Source organism: Lygodium microphyllum, chromosome 18, assembly GCF_053477565.2.
Source record: "Lygodium microphyllum isolate KBCC chromosome 18, Lygodium_microphyllum_v1.1.10, whole genome shotgun sequence".
Classification (NCBI taxonomy): domain Eukaryota; kingdom Viridiplantae; phylum Streptophyta; class Polypodiopsida; order Schizaeales; family Lygodiaceae; genus Lygodium; species Lygodium microphyllum.
The window spans coordinates 100890595-100906155 of record NC_141152.1 but is presented as its reverse complement, the minus strand read 5'-3'; the positions used below and the strand labels follow the sequence as shown (position 1 = coordinate 100906155).

At 43.1% G+C, this 15561-nt stretch overlaps 1 pseudogene; it reads left to right on the top strand.

Moving 5' to 3' along the window:
- Positions 1–4115: 4115 nt before the first annotated feature.
- LOC148021204 (DNA-directed RNA polymerase II subunit 2 pseudogene) lies at positions 4116–4790 on the top strand (annotated as a pseudogene).
- Positions 4791–15561: the final 10771 nt, after the last annotated feature.

The following is a 15561-nucleotide window of genomic DNA, read 5'->3' as shown; positions in this document are numbered from 1 at the left end:
TGTGACAAGGAGTACTTTATTGGAGCTTCAGTTGTGGTAGAGACAGATTGCTTGCCATTGATTGGTATGATCACGAGTTGCTCTACTCCGGATATAGCCATGTTGAGATGGATTGCATACATCAAGTCATTAAATCCGGAATTTAAACACATAGCAGGGAAGGATAATCCAGTGCCAGATATGTTGTCTAGAGCCAGGTATGATGATGAGGAGACTCTACTTGCAGAAGAGGATGATGCAGAAATTTCAGCCACTATGGTTGATCATGTTTGTCATGTCAATGATATTATGGCTTTCACAGAAGAGCTTTATGTTGGAGATTGGTTGCAGATTGGCAGGTACCTTAGTACACTAAACAAAAGAGATGAATGGACAGATGAAGAGTTCAAGAAGATCAGAAGGAAAGCCTATGGTTATTTTCTCAAGGACGGATTTCTTTGGAAGCATCCGAAGAAAAGAGGCGGATTACCTTTGCGGGTTGTCTGCGATAGAGAGACACAGTTACAGGTGATGAGGGAGTTTCATGAGAGTCCTTGGGCTGGTCATAGAGGAGTATGGGCTACTTATGAGAAAATCAGGGAGAAATATTGGTGGAAAGGCATGTACAGAGATGTTTCTCACTTTGTTGAGACTTGCAGAGACTGCCAGATGTATTCAGTAGTGCGTCATAGAGATGAGCTTCATCCGACCTATCCGCTATGCATTCATTATAAGTGGGTAGTTGATTTGGTTACCATGCCTATGGGTCTATGGCAGATGAGGTACATTGTTTTGGCTAGAGAGGATCTTACCAATCATGTTGAGGGCAGATCTTTGAGAACGAAGACCACTAGTGCAGTGTGTAAGTTCTTATTGGAGGAAATTTTCTGCAGGTATGGTTGTGTGGGTAAGATCACTGCGGATCGTGGTGAATTGGATGCAGATGAAGCTAGGGAGTTTTTCTCTCAGCTAGGAATCAAATTGGCTCTAACCACAGCATATAATCCAGAGGGAAATGGGAAGAGTGAAAGAGGACATCCGCCAATAGTGAAAGCATTAGCCAAAGCATGCAGAGGACGGATTGGAGAATGGCCGAGACTTCTACCATTTGCTTTGTGGGCTGATCGTACGACCCATAGTGTTACCACAGGATATATGCCTGTACAGTTGATGTATGGTCAGAAACCTGTTATGCCGATTGAGACTTGTGCTTTGACTTGGTCAGTTTTACCTTGGCAGGAGGATTTGACGAGAGAGGAGCTCTTAGCTCTTCGGATTCGACAGTTGGAGAGGAGACCTGAGGATATTTAGCTAGCTATTGACAGGTTGAAAGTTGCTAGACTAAGGAACAAGGACAGGTTTGATAGCAGGCATCGCTTGCGGCCTAGAGCAATAGAAGAGGGAGATTGGGTATTGGTCTTTGATAGCAGCCTTGAAAATCAGCATACTGCACTTCGGAAGATGGTGAAAAGATGGTTTGGGCCATACATAGTCAGACATGTCTTTGATAATGCAACATATGAGCTGACAGAATTGGATGGAACAGTGCTTAGAGTGCCTATTGCTGGAAAAAGAATCAAGATTTTCAAGAAAAGAGATGATGAGGATTACGCATTGGAAGAATTTTCGAGAGAAGAGCAACGACAAGAAACTCCAATGGAAGAGACAGATGATATGGCTGGATATCTTGTTGATCTACCGGAAATGCATAATGAAGAGATTGATTTGTTTGTGGATCTTGATGATAATGATCATGGGTAGTTGGCCCATCCGGAGGATGCGCAGGATTAGAGGGGGTGGATGTCGTATTGCTGCGCATTCGAGGTGTGTAAACCACCCAAAAGTTGTGCATGGGATTTGGTACTTTGTACATATTTAGTTGTTGTGTTTACATTCATTTTCTGCGTATGAGTATAGTGAGGAGGAGTTGGAGGCATAGTGGTGAGCAAGATGAGATGCTTTCAGCCTATGTTGTGCAAGGTCAAGAGAAAAGCAGTTTATCATGTTACAAGCAAATGCAAGATGAAGGTTGTATTTTTTGCAAGGCAATATTTGTCCTTAGCCTTCAGGCATGCATAGTAGTCATAGAGAAGATGACATTACTAGAAATTATACAAGCAAAGATAACACAAATGCATTGAAGGATGTGTTGGATGATGGGGCTTCACCAAAAGCAGCTGATTATGATAACAGAATTGCCTTACATCTTGTCGCTAGTGGAGTTGCTACTTCAGTATAATGCTCTGATGCAACATTTTAACTTATAGTTCACACATCTCGGCTTCTTTGCGAGCATTATGGTATACACGGGAAGTTAAAAAGATGGAGGCCGCTTTTCTGTGAGTGATATGCTATGGAAGAAAGAGTGGCTAAAAAAACAAAAGGGGATTGTGAATAAAAAATGGTAAGAAAAGCAAAAAGGCTATTTGAGGGAAAAAAGGAAGCTTTTCTAGAAAAAGAAGGAGCTTTTTGAATCGTGAAGGAGGGAAATAGAGGGGAAGAAGAGAACACTCGGCGCAGAATTCTGGGAGGAAGATCATGGCTGATATGGAAAAGAAGGTCGAGGAGCCCTTTGATTGCTCGGTAGCTTCGGTTTGAGGAGTCTTTTTGCAGTGCCTCGAGGAGCCATTCTATTTTCTAAGTCGCAGTTTCTGAGGAGCCATTGATTTTTCTGCAGAGGTGCTCTTAGAGGCTGGTGTGGCAGTTGATGCTGTGGACAAAAATAATAATACCGCTCTTCATTATGCTTCTGGATACGGACGCAAGGAATGTGTAGAGCTCTTGTTGAAAAAAAAAGGGGGCTCTGTGATGTGAATTCGACAGAGATAGAGGGGATTTTTATTCTCAGTCGACGAGGGAGATCGATTCTGCTACAGCGGACTGCTACACCTAAAAATTGATATCACCTAGAAGCGATACAATCTGCCCACTATCCACTGAGAAGTTTTTGAAATCAACCTTCTTCCAACAAAGACATGGTCGTTTTCTGAATACTCGACGGTGATGGAGAAAAGGAAGGGAGGGTGAAGGTGAGATCTTCTGTGAAGAGCATGTGCGAGTACTGCAAAGTGGTGAAGAGGCATGGTCGCGTGTACGTCCTCTGCAACTCCAACCCCAAGCACAAGCAGCGCCAAGGTTTCTCCACCCTCGCCTCACCCGCGTCTGCTTCGTCTTCGAGTTCGGAGATGAGCAGCTTCAAACTAATTATGCCTTGGTGCCCTTCGACATGTCAACGTTTACCTAGGCCTCTGGAAAGCACTAATAAACTCAAAATGCCCAGCAATGGTGGAGTGGGCCTGGCCTGCTTGCTTCCTAGGCAGTAGAAGCTGTGGTGCAACTTAATTAATGAGGGATTGATTGTGCAAATGTCTGTGCACTTGCGTCTTCTATTGTGATAGTCTACATGTGGATCTAAGTATGCCCTCTAGGATTGTCAATAGGAAATTATTTAATATTGGCATGCTGCCTAGCAGTCAGGCCATCTCAGATTGTTATGTTCACAGTAAGACTCCAGCTGGCTTGTTCGTGTCATTCCACTGAGATTTGACTGGATTTGTGGGGTGTGAATATGCATCATGATTTAGCACATTGCACTGGGAAGATGAAATGAAATATTGAGGGGAGTCTTGTCATATGCTTACAGGGTATGAATGCTTTATATTCTACCAAAACTTTGAATATTTGTTATGAAATGTTTTGGGCTATCATAGTTAAAAACACAATAAAAGCTGAACATATATAGTCTATGATGGAGATGGAGAGGAGAAAATGACTCGTGAAGACATTTTGGAAGTTCTCCATGATTTATCAAGCTTTTTCCTTTCCGAAGAACTAGGCCAACAAGTCTGTTTGCCACATTCAAGAGACTAAAGGCTTGAACAAATTGATTATAGGGTCATTTTCTGACATTGCATTCACAAATTGAATCTTGATCTTGTTTGATTGATCTTCTATCTTGGACCAATAACCTCTGTGGTTGCGACATTGCTTTCACAAACCCTTCGACATCTTCGAATTCGAGAGAGCAGAAGGAAGCAAAAGGCAAAATAAAGAAGACCGACCTCGAAACAGCACCATAGCAGTAAACGAAGCAAAACAGGAGCGCTGAACTTGATAACGCCGAGCTTAATAGTGCCTTTCATCCGGAAACCCTAACTTGAACATACAAAACACCTTAACTCTCATTGTTAGGCCTCCTGTGTCCGCACCATGTATGGCGGTGAAGAGGAGGAGTATATCGATGAGGACGAAGAGATCACACAGGAGGATGCCTGGGCTGTCATCAGTGCCTATTTCGAGGAGAAGGGCCTGGTGCGCCAGCAGCTGGACTCCTTCGACGAATTTATTCAGAACACCATGCAAGAAATTGTGGACGAGTCCGCCGATATCGAGATCAAGCCAGAGTCGCAGCACAATCCTGGACGCTAGCAGGATTTCGTTGAGACTACATACAAGATTAGCTTTGGACAGATATATTTGAGTAAGCCTATGATGACAGAATCTGATGGAGAGACAGCAACCCTATTTCCAAAAGCAGCAAGACTTAGGAACTTAACATACTCAGCTCCTCTTTATGTTGATGTTGTGAAATGGGTGATCAAAAAAGGAGAGGATGGTGAAGAGGAGATAGAAACCGAGGATATGCCCAAAGTTTTTATTGGGAAGGTGCCCATAATGTTGCGGTCAAGCTACTGCACATTGTATCAAAATAGTGAGAAAGATTTAACCGAACTAGGGGAATGCCCACAAGACCGGGGTGGTTATTTTATCATTAATGGCAGTGAAAAAGTGCTGATCGCTCAAGAAATGATGAGCACATAGATGGTATGTATGACAGTGTGATTTGTGCAGATACGATGGCAGAGATGGGAGATATGCTGAAAACTGATATGCTGAATTGTCATGGTAATGTATTAGTGCAGTCCCTGGACATGTTTCATGAAATTGCAGATTTTGTGTCACAGATTGAGTCAGAGGCTGAGGTAACTCAGCAAAGAGTATTGAGTGCTGAAGAAATTCAGCAAACAGAGTTTCCAGCTGGTTATGATCAGCTTTCAGAGAGACAGAGGGCTGAAAATTTTCAGCCAACAGAGTTTACTGCTGAAATATTTCAGCATTCAGAGTTTGGGGCTGTTCCTATGCAGTCCATAGAGCAGAGGGCTGAGAATATTCAGCCATTGGAGTGCAGAATTGCTGATTTACAGCAAGGTTTATGCAATGCAGAAGAGCATAATGAAGCCAGGGTTGACACGAAATACAAAACTGTGGATAAGAAGGTGAAGCTTGTTGCTGTACCGCTTCCACCTGACAGTGATCAGCAAATAGAGAGGGCTGCTAAACAGCAAATTTTGAGGAATCCGGAGCATATTGGTCATAAATTTTCAGCAGAGACACTTGCTGAATTGAAAATTGGAAATGGTGATTTCTTGTTACCCATGGAGAAGCAATGCTTTCAGGAGATGCTTGAGCGTCATGGAAGGGGATTTGCTTTTGTCCCACATGAGATTGGATGTGTGAATCCTGATATTGTTGCTCCTATGGTTATTTTTACTATTCCTCATATTCCATGGAATCTCCGACCTATTCCAGTGCCTAAAGCACACTTGCCAAAGCTGATTGATTTATTGAATGAGAAAATCAGGATGGGAATCCTTGAGCCTTCATCTGCACCATACTCAAACAGGTGGTTTACAGTTCCAAAGAAGAATGGTACTCTTCGATTTATTCAGGACATGCAGCCAGTGAACAGAGTTACTATCAGGAATGTTGGTATTGGTCCAGTTGTGGATGAGTTTGCAGAGGCATTTGCTGGACGTGCCATCTATTCTTTGGGTGATTTGTATTCAGGATATGATCAGTTTCAGCTGGCTTTGGAAAGCAGGGACATAACCACCATGAGAACTCCTATTGGGCTTGTGAGGATGTGTACCTTGCCTCAAGGTGCCACTAATTCTGTTGCGCATATGATGAATGCCATGCATAAGGTCCTTCGTGATTACATACCTCAGCTTACTATGCCTTTCTTGGATGATGTGCCCATTAAGGGGTGTGCAGAAGAAGAGAAGAATGAGAGCCTAAATGAGCAGGGATGCAGAAACTTTGTGGCTGATCATATTTCAGCATGTGAGAAAATTTTGGCCAGGTTAGAAGAAGTGAACTTGACACTTTCAGGGCAAAAATCTGTTTTTGGAGTGAATGAGGTTGTCATTGTTGGGCATATGTGTGGATATTATGGCAGGAAACCTTCACCTGATAAGGTGAATGCTATAGGCAAGATTGCAGAGTATTGTTCTACTACTTCAGAGGTACGGAGATTTATTGGTGCTTGTGTGTTTTATATGATTTGGATACCTCATTTTGCACACATTGCAGATTGTTTGTATCAGCTGCTTCGAAAGGGGCAGAAATTCTATTGGAATGAGAACCACACTAGAGCCATGCGGAAATTGAAGAGGTTATTGCAGAATGCTCCTACTCTCAGGAAAGCGGATTATAATTGTGATAGGCCTATTGTATTGACAGTTGACACTAGTCCAATTGGCATAGGTTGGGCTGTGGGTCAAGATGATGCAGATGGAAATAGGTATGCTATTCGGTTTGGGGCGAAAGTCCTAAACGAGAGACAGAGGAGATATCCGCAAATCAAGAGGGAGTTATTGGGGATTGTCACGGCTCTCAAATGTGACAAGGAGTACTTTATTGGAGCTTCAGTTGTGGTAGAGACAGATTGCTTGCCATTGATTGGTATGATCACGAGTTGCTCTACTCCGGATATAGCCATGTTGAGATGGATTGCATACATCAAGTCATTAAATCCGGAATTTAAACACATAGCAGGGAAGGATAATCCAGTGCCAGATATGTTGTCTAGAGCCAGGTATGATGATGAGGAGACTCTACTTGCAGAAGAGGATGATGCAGAAATTTCAGCCACTATGGTTGATCATGTTTGTCATGTCAATGATATTATGGCTTTCACAGAAGAGCTTTATGTTGGAGATTGGTTGCAGATTGGCAGGTACCTTAGTACACTAAACAAAAGAGATGAATGGACAGATGAAGAGTTCAAGAAGATCAGAAGGAAAGCCTATGGTTATTTTCTCAAGGACGGATTTCTTTGGAAGCATCCGAAGAAAAGAGGCGGATTACCTTTGCGGGTTGTCTGTGATAGAGAGACACAGTTACAGGTGATGAGGGGGTTTCATGAGAGTCCTTGGGCTGGTCATAGAGGAGTATGGGCTACTTATGAGAAAATCAGGGAGAAATATTGGTGGAAAGGCATGTACATAGATGTTTCTTACTTTGTTGAGACTTGCAGAGACTGCCAGATGTATTCAGTAGTGCGTCATAGAGATGAGCTTCATCCGACCTATCCGCTATGCATTCATTATAAGTGGGTAGTTGATTTGGTTACCATGCCTATGGGTCTATGGCAGATGAGGTACATTGTTTTGGCTAGAGAGGATCTTACCAATCATGTTGAGGGCAGATCTTTGAGAACGAAGACCACTAGTGCAGTGTGTAAGTTCTTATTGGAGGAAATTTTCTGCAGGTATGGTTGTGTGGGTAAGATCACTGCGGATCGTGGTGAATTGGATGCAGATGAAGCTAGGGAGTTTTTCTCTCAGCTAGGAATCAAATTGGCTCTAACCACAGCATATAATCCAGAGGGAAATGGGAAGAGTGAAAGAGGACATCCGCCAATAGTGAAAGCATTAGCCAAAGCATGCAGAGGACGGATTGGAGAATGGCCGAGACTTCTACCATTTGCTTTGTGGGCTGATCGTACGACCCATAGTGTTACCACAGGATATATGCCTGCAGAGTTGATGTATGGTCAGAAACCTGTTATGCCGATTGAGACTTGTGCTTTGACTTGGTCAGTTTTACCTTGGCAGGAGGATTTGACGAGAGAGGAGCTCTTAGCTCTTCGGATTCGACAGTTGGAGAGGAGACCTGAGGATATTCAGCTAGCTATTGACAGGTTGAAAGTTGCTAGACTAAGGAACAAGGACAGGTTTGATAGCAGGCATCGCTTGCGGCCTAGAGCAATAGAAGAGGGAGATTGGGTATTGGTCTTTGATAGCAGCCTTGAAAATCAGCATACTGCACTTCGGAAGATGGTGAAAAGATGGTTTGGGCCATACATAGTCAGACATGTCTTTGATAATGCAACATATGAGCTGACAGAATTGGATGGAACAGTGCTTAGAGTGCCTATTGCTGGAAAAAGAATCAAGATTTTCAAGAAAAGAGATGATGAGGATTACGCATTGGAAGAATTTTCGAGAGAAGAGCAACGACAAGAAACTCCAATGGAAGAGACAGATGATATGGCTGGATATCTTGTTGATCTACCGGAAATGCATAATGAAGAGATTGATTTGTTTGTGGATCTTGATGATAATGATCATGGGTAGTTGGCCCATCCGGAGGATGCGCAGGATTAGAGGGGGTGGATGTCGTATTGCTGCGCATTCGAGGTGTGTAAACCACCCAAAAGTTGTGCATGGGATTTGGTACTTTGTACATATTTAGTTGTTGTGTTTACATTCATTTTCTGCGTATGAGTATAGTGAGGAGGAGTTGGAGGCATAGTGGTGAGCAAGATGAGATGCTTTCAGCCTATGTTGTGCAAGGTCAAGAGAAAAGCAGTTTATCATGTTACAAGCAAATGCAAGATGAAGGTTGTATTTTTTGCAAGGCAATATTTGTCCTTAGCCTTCAGGCATGCATAGTAGTCATAGAGAAGATGACATTACTAGAAATTATACAAGCAAAGATAACACAAATGCATTGAAGGATGTGTTGGATGATGGGGCTTCACCAAAAGCAGCTGATTATGATAACAGAATTGCCTTACATCTTGTCGCTAGTGGAGTTGCTACTTCAGTATAATGCTCTGATGCAACATTTTAACTTATAGTTCACACATCTCGGCTTCTTTGCGAGCATTATGGTATACACGGGAAGTTAAAAAGATGGAGGCCGCTTTTCTGTGAGTGATATGCTATGGAAGAAAGAGTGGCTAAAAAAACAAAAGGGGATTGTGAATAAAAAATGGTAAGAAAAGCAAAAAGGCTATTTGAGGGAAAAAAGGAAGCTTTTCTAGAAAAAGAAGGAGCTTTTTGAATCGTGAAGGAGGGAAATAGAGGGGAAGAAGAGAACACTCGGCGCAGAATTCTGGGAGGAAGATCATGGCTGATATGGAAAAGAAGGTCGAGGAGCCCTTTGATTGCTCGGCAGCTTCGGTTTGAGGAGTCTTTTTGCAGTGCCTCGAGGAGCCATTGATTTTTCTGCAGAGGTGCTCTTAGAGGCTGGTGTGGCAGTTGATGCTGTGGACAAAAATAATAATACCGCTCTTCATTATGCTTCTGGATACGGACGCAAGGAATGTGTAGAGCTCTTGTTGAAAAAAAAAGGGGGCTCTGTGATGTGAATTCGACAGAGATAGAGGGGATTTTTATTCTCAGTCGACGAGGGAGATCGATTCTGCTACAGCGGACTGCTGCACCTAAAAATTGATATCACCTAGAAGCGATACAATCTGCCCACTATCCACTGAGAAGTTTTTGAAATCAACCTTCTTCCAACAAAGACATGGTCGTTTTCTGAATACTCGACGGTGATGGAGAAAAGGAAGGGAGGGTGAAGGTGAGATCTTCTGTGAAGAGCATGTGCGAGTACTGCAAAGTGGTGAAGAGGCGTGGTCGCGTGTACGTCCTCTGCAACTCCAACCCCAAGCACAAGCAGCGCCAAGGTTTCTCCACCCTCGCCTCACCCGCGTCTGCTTCGTCTTCGAGTTCGGAGATGAGCAGCTTCAAACTAATTATGCCTTGGTGCCCTTCGACATGTCAACGTTTACCTAGGCCTCTGGAAAGCACTGATAAACTCAAAATGCCCAGCAATGGTGGAGTGGGCCTGGCCTGCTTGCTTCCTAGGCAGTAGAAGCTGTGGTGCAACTTAATTAATGAGGGATTGATTGTGCAAATGTCTGTGCACTTGCGTCTTCTATTGTGATAGTCTACATGTGGATCTAAGTATGCCCTCTAGGATTGTCAATAGGAAATTATTTAATATTGGCATGCTGCCTAGCAGTCAGGCCATCTCAGATTGTTATGTTCACAGTAAGACTCCAGCTGGCTTGTTCGTGTCATTCCACTGAGATTTGACTGGATTTGTGGGGTGTGAATATGCATCATGATTTAGCACATTGCACTGGGAAGATGAAATGAAATATTGAGGGGAGTCTTGTCATATTCTTACAGGGTATGAATGCTTTATATTCTACCAAAACTTTGAATATTTGTTATGAAATGTTTTGGGCTATCATAGTTAAAAACACAATAAAAGCTGAACATATATAGTCTATGATGGAGATGGAGAGGAGAAAATGACTCGTGAAGACATTTTGGAAGTTCTCCATGATTTATCAAGCTTTTTCCTTTCCGAAGAACTAGGCCAACAAGTCTGTTTGCCACATTCAAGAGACTAAAGGCTTGAACAAATTGATTATAGGGTCATTTTCTGACATTGCATTCACAAATTGGATCTTGATCTTGTTTGATTGATCTTCTATCTTGGACCAATAACCTCTATGGTTGCGACATTGCTTTCACAAACCCTTCGACAACGGGCTTTAGTGAGGATAAATAGCAGCATTGCTAAGTGACGCAAATAGTGACGGTACTAGGAGCAAAAAAATGCGGGCGAAAACCCGAATGCATCATGTTTCGTGCATTCACGAAACAGAGAGCGAGAGGGAGAGCGACCATCTTGCTGAGAGGGAGAGAAAGAGAGAAAGAAAGCTTCTCACTGTCACCGCTGTCGTTCGTGAAGAAGAGGAGTAGGTGTATAGAGGGCGAAGAGGAGCCGCCAAACCCTTCTTCGAGTCTTTACGGTGAGTGCATTGTCCATTCTTGCTTTGCTTTTGTGTTTTCTCTCTCTCTCTTAGTTGTTTTTTGTATAATTTGTGTATATTGAGAGAGAGAGAGGAAATGAGAGAGAAAGAGAGGGAGAGGGAGAGGGAGGGAGAGGGAGAGGGAGGAAATGGGATAGGGAGGGAGGGAGAGGGAGAGAGAGAGGGGGAGGGAGAGAAAATGAGAGAGGGAAAGGGAGTTCTCTCTCTCTCTTTTACTTGTTTTTGGTATAAAATATGCGTATTGAGAGAGGGAGAGAAAATAAGAGAGAAAGAGAGGGAGAGGGAGAGGAAGGGAGAGAGAGAGAGAGAGGGAGGGAGAGGGAGAGGGGGAGGGGGAGGGAGAGAAAATGAGAGAGGGAGAGGGAGTTTTGTCTCTCTCTTTTACTTATTTTTAATATATAAATTCGTGTGTATTGAGAGAGGGAGAGGAAATGAGAGAGAAAGAGAGGGAGAGGGAGAGGGAGGGAGAGGAAATGAGGTATAATTTGGTGTATTGAGAGAGAGAGAGAAATGAGAGAGAAAGAGAGGGAGAGGGAGAGGGAGGGAGAGGAAATGAGAGAGGGAGGGAGAGAAAATGAGAGAGGGAGAGGGAGAGGAGAGAGAAAAAGAGAGAAAAAACATTAAACCTAATAGGGGAAGAGAGAAAGAGAGAGAGGGTGAGGGAGGGAGAAGAAATGAGAGAGGGAGAGGAGAGAGAAAAAATGAGAGAAGGATAGGAGAGAGAAAAATCATTAAACCTAATAGGGAAAGAGAGAAAGAGAGAAAGAGGGTGAGGGAGGGAGAGGAAATGAGAGAGGGACAGAAAGAGGGAAAAACAACATGAGAGAGAGAGAGGAGAGAGAAAAAATGAGAGAGAGAGAGAGAGGAGAGAGAAAAATCATTAAACCTAATAGAAAAAGAGAGAAAGAGAGGGTGAGGGTGAGGGAGGGTGAGGAAATGAGAGAGGGAGAGAAAGAGAGAAAAGGAAATGAGAGAGGGAGAGAAAGAGAGAAAAATCATTGAACCTAATAGGAAAAGAGAGAAAGAGAGGGTGAGGGTGAGGGAGGGAGAGGAAATGAGAGAGGGAGAGAAAGAGAGAAAAGGAAATAAGACCTTACAATAAGCTCATCCTAGTCTCATAGGGGTTAGGCCGACCTAAGGGATATATGGCTAGAGAACCCTAGCACACTTGCGCCTCCTAGCATAATGTTCTTCCTACAAGGAGACCTCTCATATATGGGGCTTGTCCTAGCCTCCACTACGCTCAAACTATCCCCTTGGTGAAGGGATCTAGCCACTAACCTTGGGGGAGGTTTAGTGTGTAACCAAATATCCACCTATGAGGGCACAATAACTTTTATAGAAGTATACAATGAAGGCAATCAACCTATCAGTTAGAAAAAAATTCATTTTTCATAACGTAAATCCAAAAATAACTTTGGATATTCCATAAAAATCAATCTCTTTTTAAAAAGACAAATACAAAAAACTAAAATAGTATCATTCTAATGCTTCGCAAAAATTAAAATAGCATCACCACAAGATCTCTTAGGAAACTCATCTTCAACTATCAATTTTAATTTAAAAAATATAATATAAAATCATTTGCAAGAAAGGATAATCTTTTATCATTAACCATCTTTCATCCTTAGAATAGTCTTAGGAACAAATTTCTGCTCTAACAAGCATATATTTGAGCATAATAACTATTTTAAGGTTTCTTCCATAAGTAGTAGTAGTATATATGCAACCATCAAGCTACAGATCATGCTTTGGTATTTGTGGAGATCCCAATCTCATGCCCTCATAGAGATTGTAATGTGTAATAGTGTGGAGAGAAGATGAGTGAGTTGTAAATGGTAAAGGGAAATTTGTAGTCGTAGTCGTGGTCATGATCGTGGTCGTGGTCGTGGTCGTGGTCGTGATCGTGGTCGTGGTCGTGGTCGTGGTCGTAATCGTAGTCATAGTCAATTTGTGCTTGTGTTCTCCACGGTGTGTTGGCTATGGATGTCAAATGTTCTAGTCGAATCTCTCTGTCTTTCTCCTCTCTCTTCTCTCAACCATTCTCTCTCCCTCAATCTTCCCTCTTTCTCTCTTCCTCTACTATCACTAAATCCTTCTCTCTTCCCCTATCTCTTTTCTCTCTCTATCTCTCTTTCTATTTTGACCTCTCTCACTTCTCTCCTCTTCTTCTCTAACTTTACTCTTTTCCTAACTCTTGTCTCTCTCTTCATCCCTATATAAGTAGTCGTAGTCGTAGTCGTAGTCGTAGTCGTAGTCATAGTCGTGGTTGTGGTCATGGTCGTGGTCATGGTCGTGGTAGCCGTGGTCGTGGTCGTGGTCATCGTAGTCGTAGTCGTGGTCGTGGTCGTCGTAGTCGTAGTCGTGGTCGTGGTCGTCGTGATCATCATCATAGTCGTAGTCGTAGTCATAGTCGTAGTCGTAGTCATAGTCGTGGTCGTGGTCCTAGTCATGGTCGTGGTAGTCGTAGTCGTAGTCGTAGTCATAGTCGTAGTCGTAGTCGCAGTCGTAGTCGTAGTCGTAGTCGTGGTCATGGTCGTAGTCGTGGTCGTAGTCGTAGTTGTAGTCAATTTGTGCTTGTGTTCTCCACGGTGTGTTGGCTATGGGTGTCAAATGCTCTAGTCAGATCTCTCTCTCTTTCTCCTCTCTCTTCTCTCAACCATTCTCTCTCCCTCAATCTTCCCTCTTTCTCTCTACCTATACTCTCCCTAAATCCTTCTCTCTCCCCCTATCTCTTTTCTCTCTCTATCTCTCTTTCTATTTCTACCTCTCTCACTTCTCTCCTCTTCTTCTCTAACTTTACTCTCTCCCTAACTCTTGTTTCTCTCTTCAACTCTATATAAGTAGTCATAGTCATAGGTGTGGTCATGGTCATGGTCATGGTCGTAGTCGTGGTTGTGGTCGTGGTCATGGTCGTGGTCATCGTAGTTGTAGTCATGGTCATCGTAGTCGTAGTCGTAGTCGTAGTCGTGGTCATGGTCGTAGTCATGGCCGTGGTTGTGGTCGTGGTCGTCGTGGTCGTTGTAGTCGTAGTTGTAGTCATAGTCGTGGTCGTGGTCGTGGTCGTGGTCATGGTTGTGGTCGTGGTGGTCGTAATCATAGTCATGGTCGTGGTCGTAGTCATGGTCATGGTCGTAGTCGTAGTCGTGGTCATGGTCGTAGTCATGGTTGTGGTCATTGTAGTCGTAGTCATGGTCGTGGTCATCATAGTCGTAGTCGTGGTCGTGGTCGTAGTCATAGTCCTAGTCATGGTCATGGTCATCGTGGTCGTAGTCGTGGTCATAGTCATAGTCATAGTCATAGTCGTAGTCATAGTCATAGTCATAGTCATAGTCATAGTCATAGTCATAGTCATAGTCATAGTCATAGTCATAGTCATAGTCGTGGTCGTGGTCGTGGTCGTAGTCATGATCGTGGTCGTTGTAGTGGTTGTGTTCATGGTCATGGTCGTATTCGTGGTCGTAGTCGTAGTCATAGTCGTAGTCATAGTTGTGGACGTGGTCATCGTAGTCGTAGTCGTAGTCGTAGTCATAGTCATGGTGGTGGTCGTGGTCGTGGTCATGGTCATGGTCGTGGTCGTAGTCGTAGTTGTGGTCGTAGTTGTAGTCATAGTCGTGATCGTGGTCTTCATCGTAGTCATAGCCATGATCGTTAAAGATAATGAGAGAGGGGGAGGAAGAGAAAAAAAAAGAAGGAATAAGAGAGAGGGAGAGGAAATACATACATCATAATAAAGAAAGAGAAAAAGAGAGAGAGATGGAAGGAGAGGAGAATAATTTAAGAAAGAAAAAAAGAATGATAACAAAAACAAATTATTTTTCATAATGTAGACAAAATGGAAAACGATGAAGGTCTTGTTGTTCAAGATCACGAGGCTTATCTTAATTAGCTTGTCCCATGTCCTTGCTCTCAATGCAAGCTGACAATTAGGCGAAAACGTCGATTGTCTATAGAACACGTACGACGCTTTGGCGAGTTTCAATCTGAGATCATTGATCAAGAAATTGCGGATTTTTAGCAAATGGTAAGAAAAGTTAATATCAATCATGCATTGTACTCGCAAGCTAATTGAATACCATATACAAGAAGATTGGGTGTGGCTGGCAAATTTTCCATCTAGGGAGGTGACGTCTTGTCCCAAGGAGGAGTGCACCCTTTGCGGCCAATTAGAAGAGTTCGTGGGCGTGCGATGGATGGAGTGCATGATCCAGTCCACCACTTGGAAGGCACCACCCAATCTATACCGTCAACACCAGAGGAGACAGGCAACCTTCAAGAACCTACCTACAATCTTGGAGCCTGAGATGGAAGCAATGATCGATGCATTGATTCACATGGATGTCGAGACTTCTGATCCACTTAGAGAGGAAGCATCCATACCATTATATGATGGGTACCGAGTATCTTGCCTGAAGACATTGCTTGCACTCCTAAGTGTGCAAGCAAAATACGGGTGGAGCAATGCAAGTGTGACCGAGTTGTTCAGGTATCTTGTACGTATGCTTCATTGATTTCTTTTCAGCACTATTATTAAAAACATTTGTGCTTTTTGAAGGTGTTTTATGATTTTTTTCAGGTTATTAAAATATCATATATTACCATCTGCAAATACCATGCCTGAGTCTCGTAATGATGTACGACATGTTTTACGAAAGCTTGGC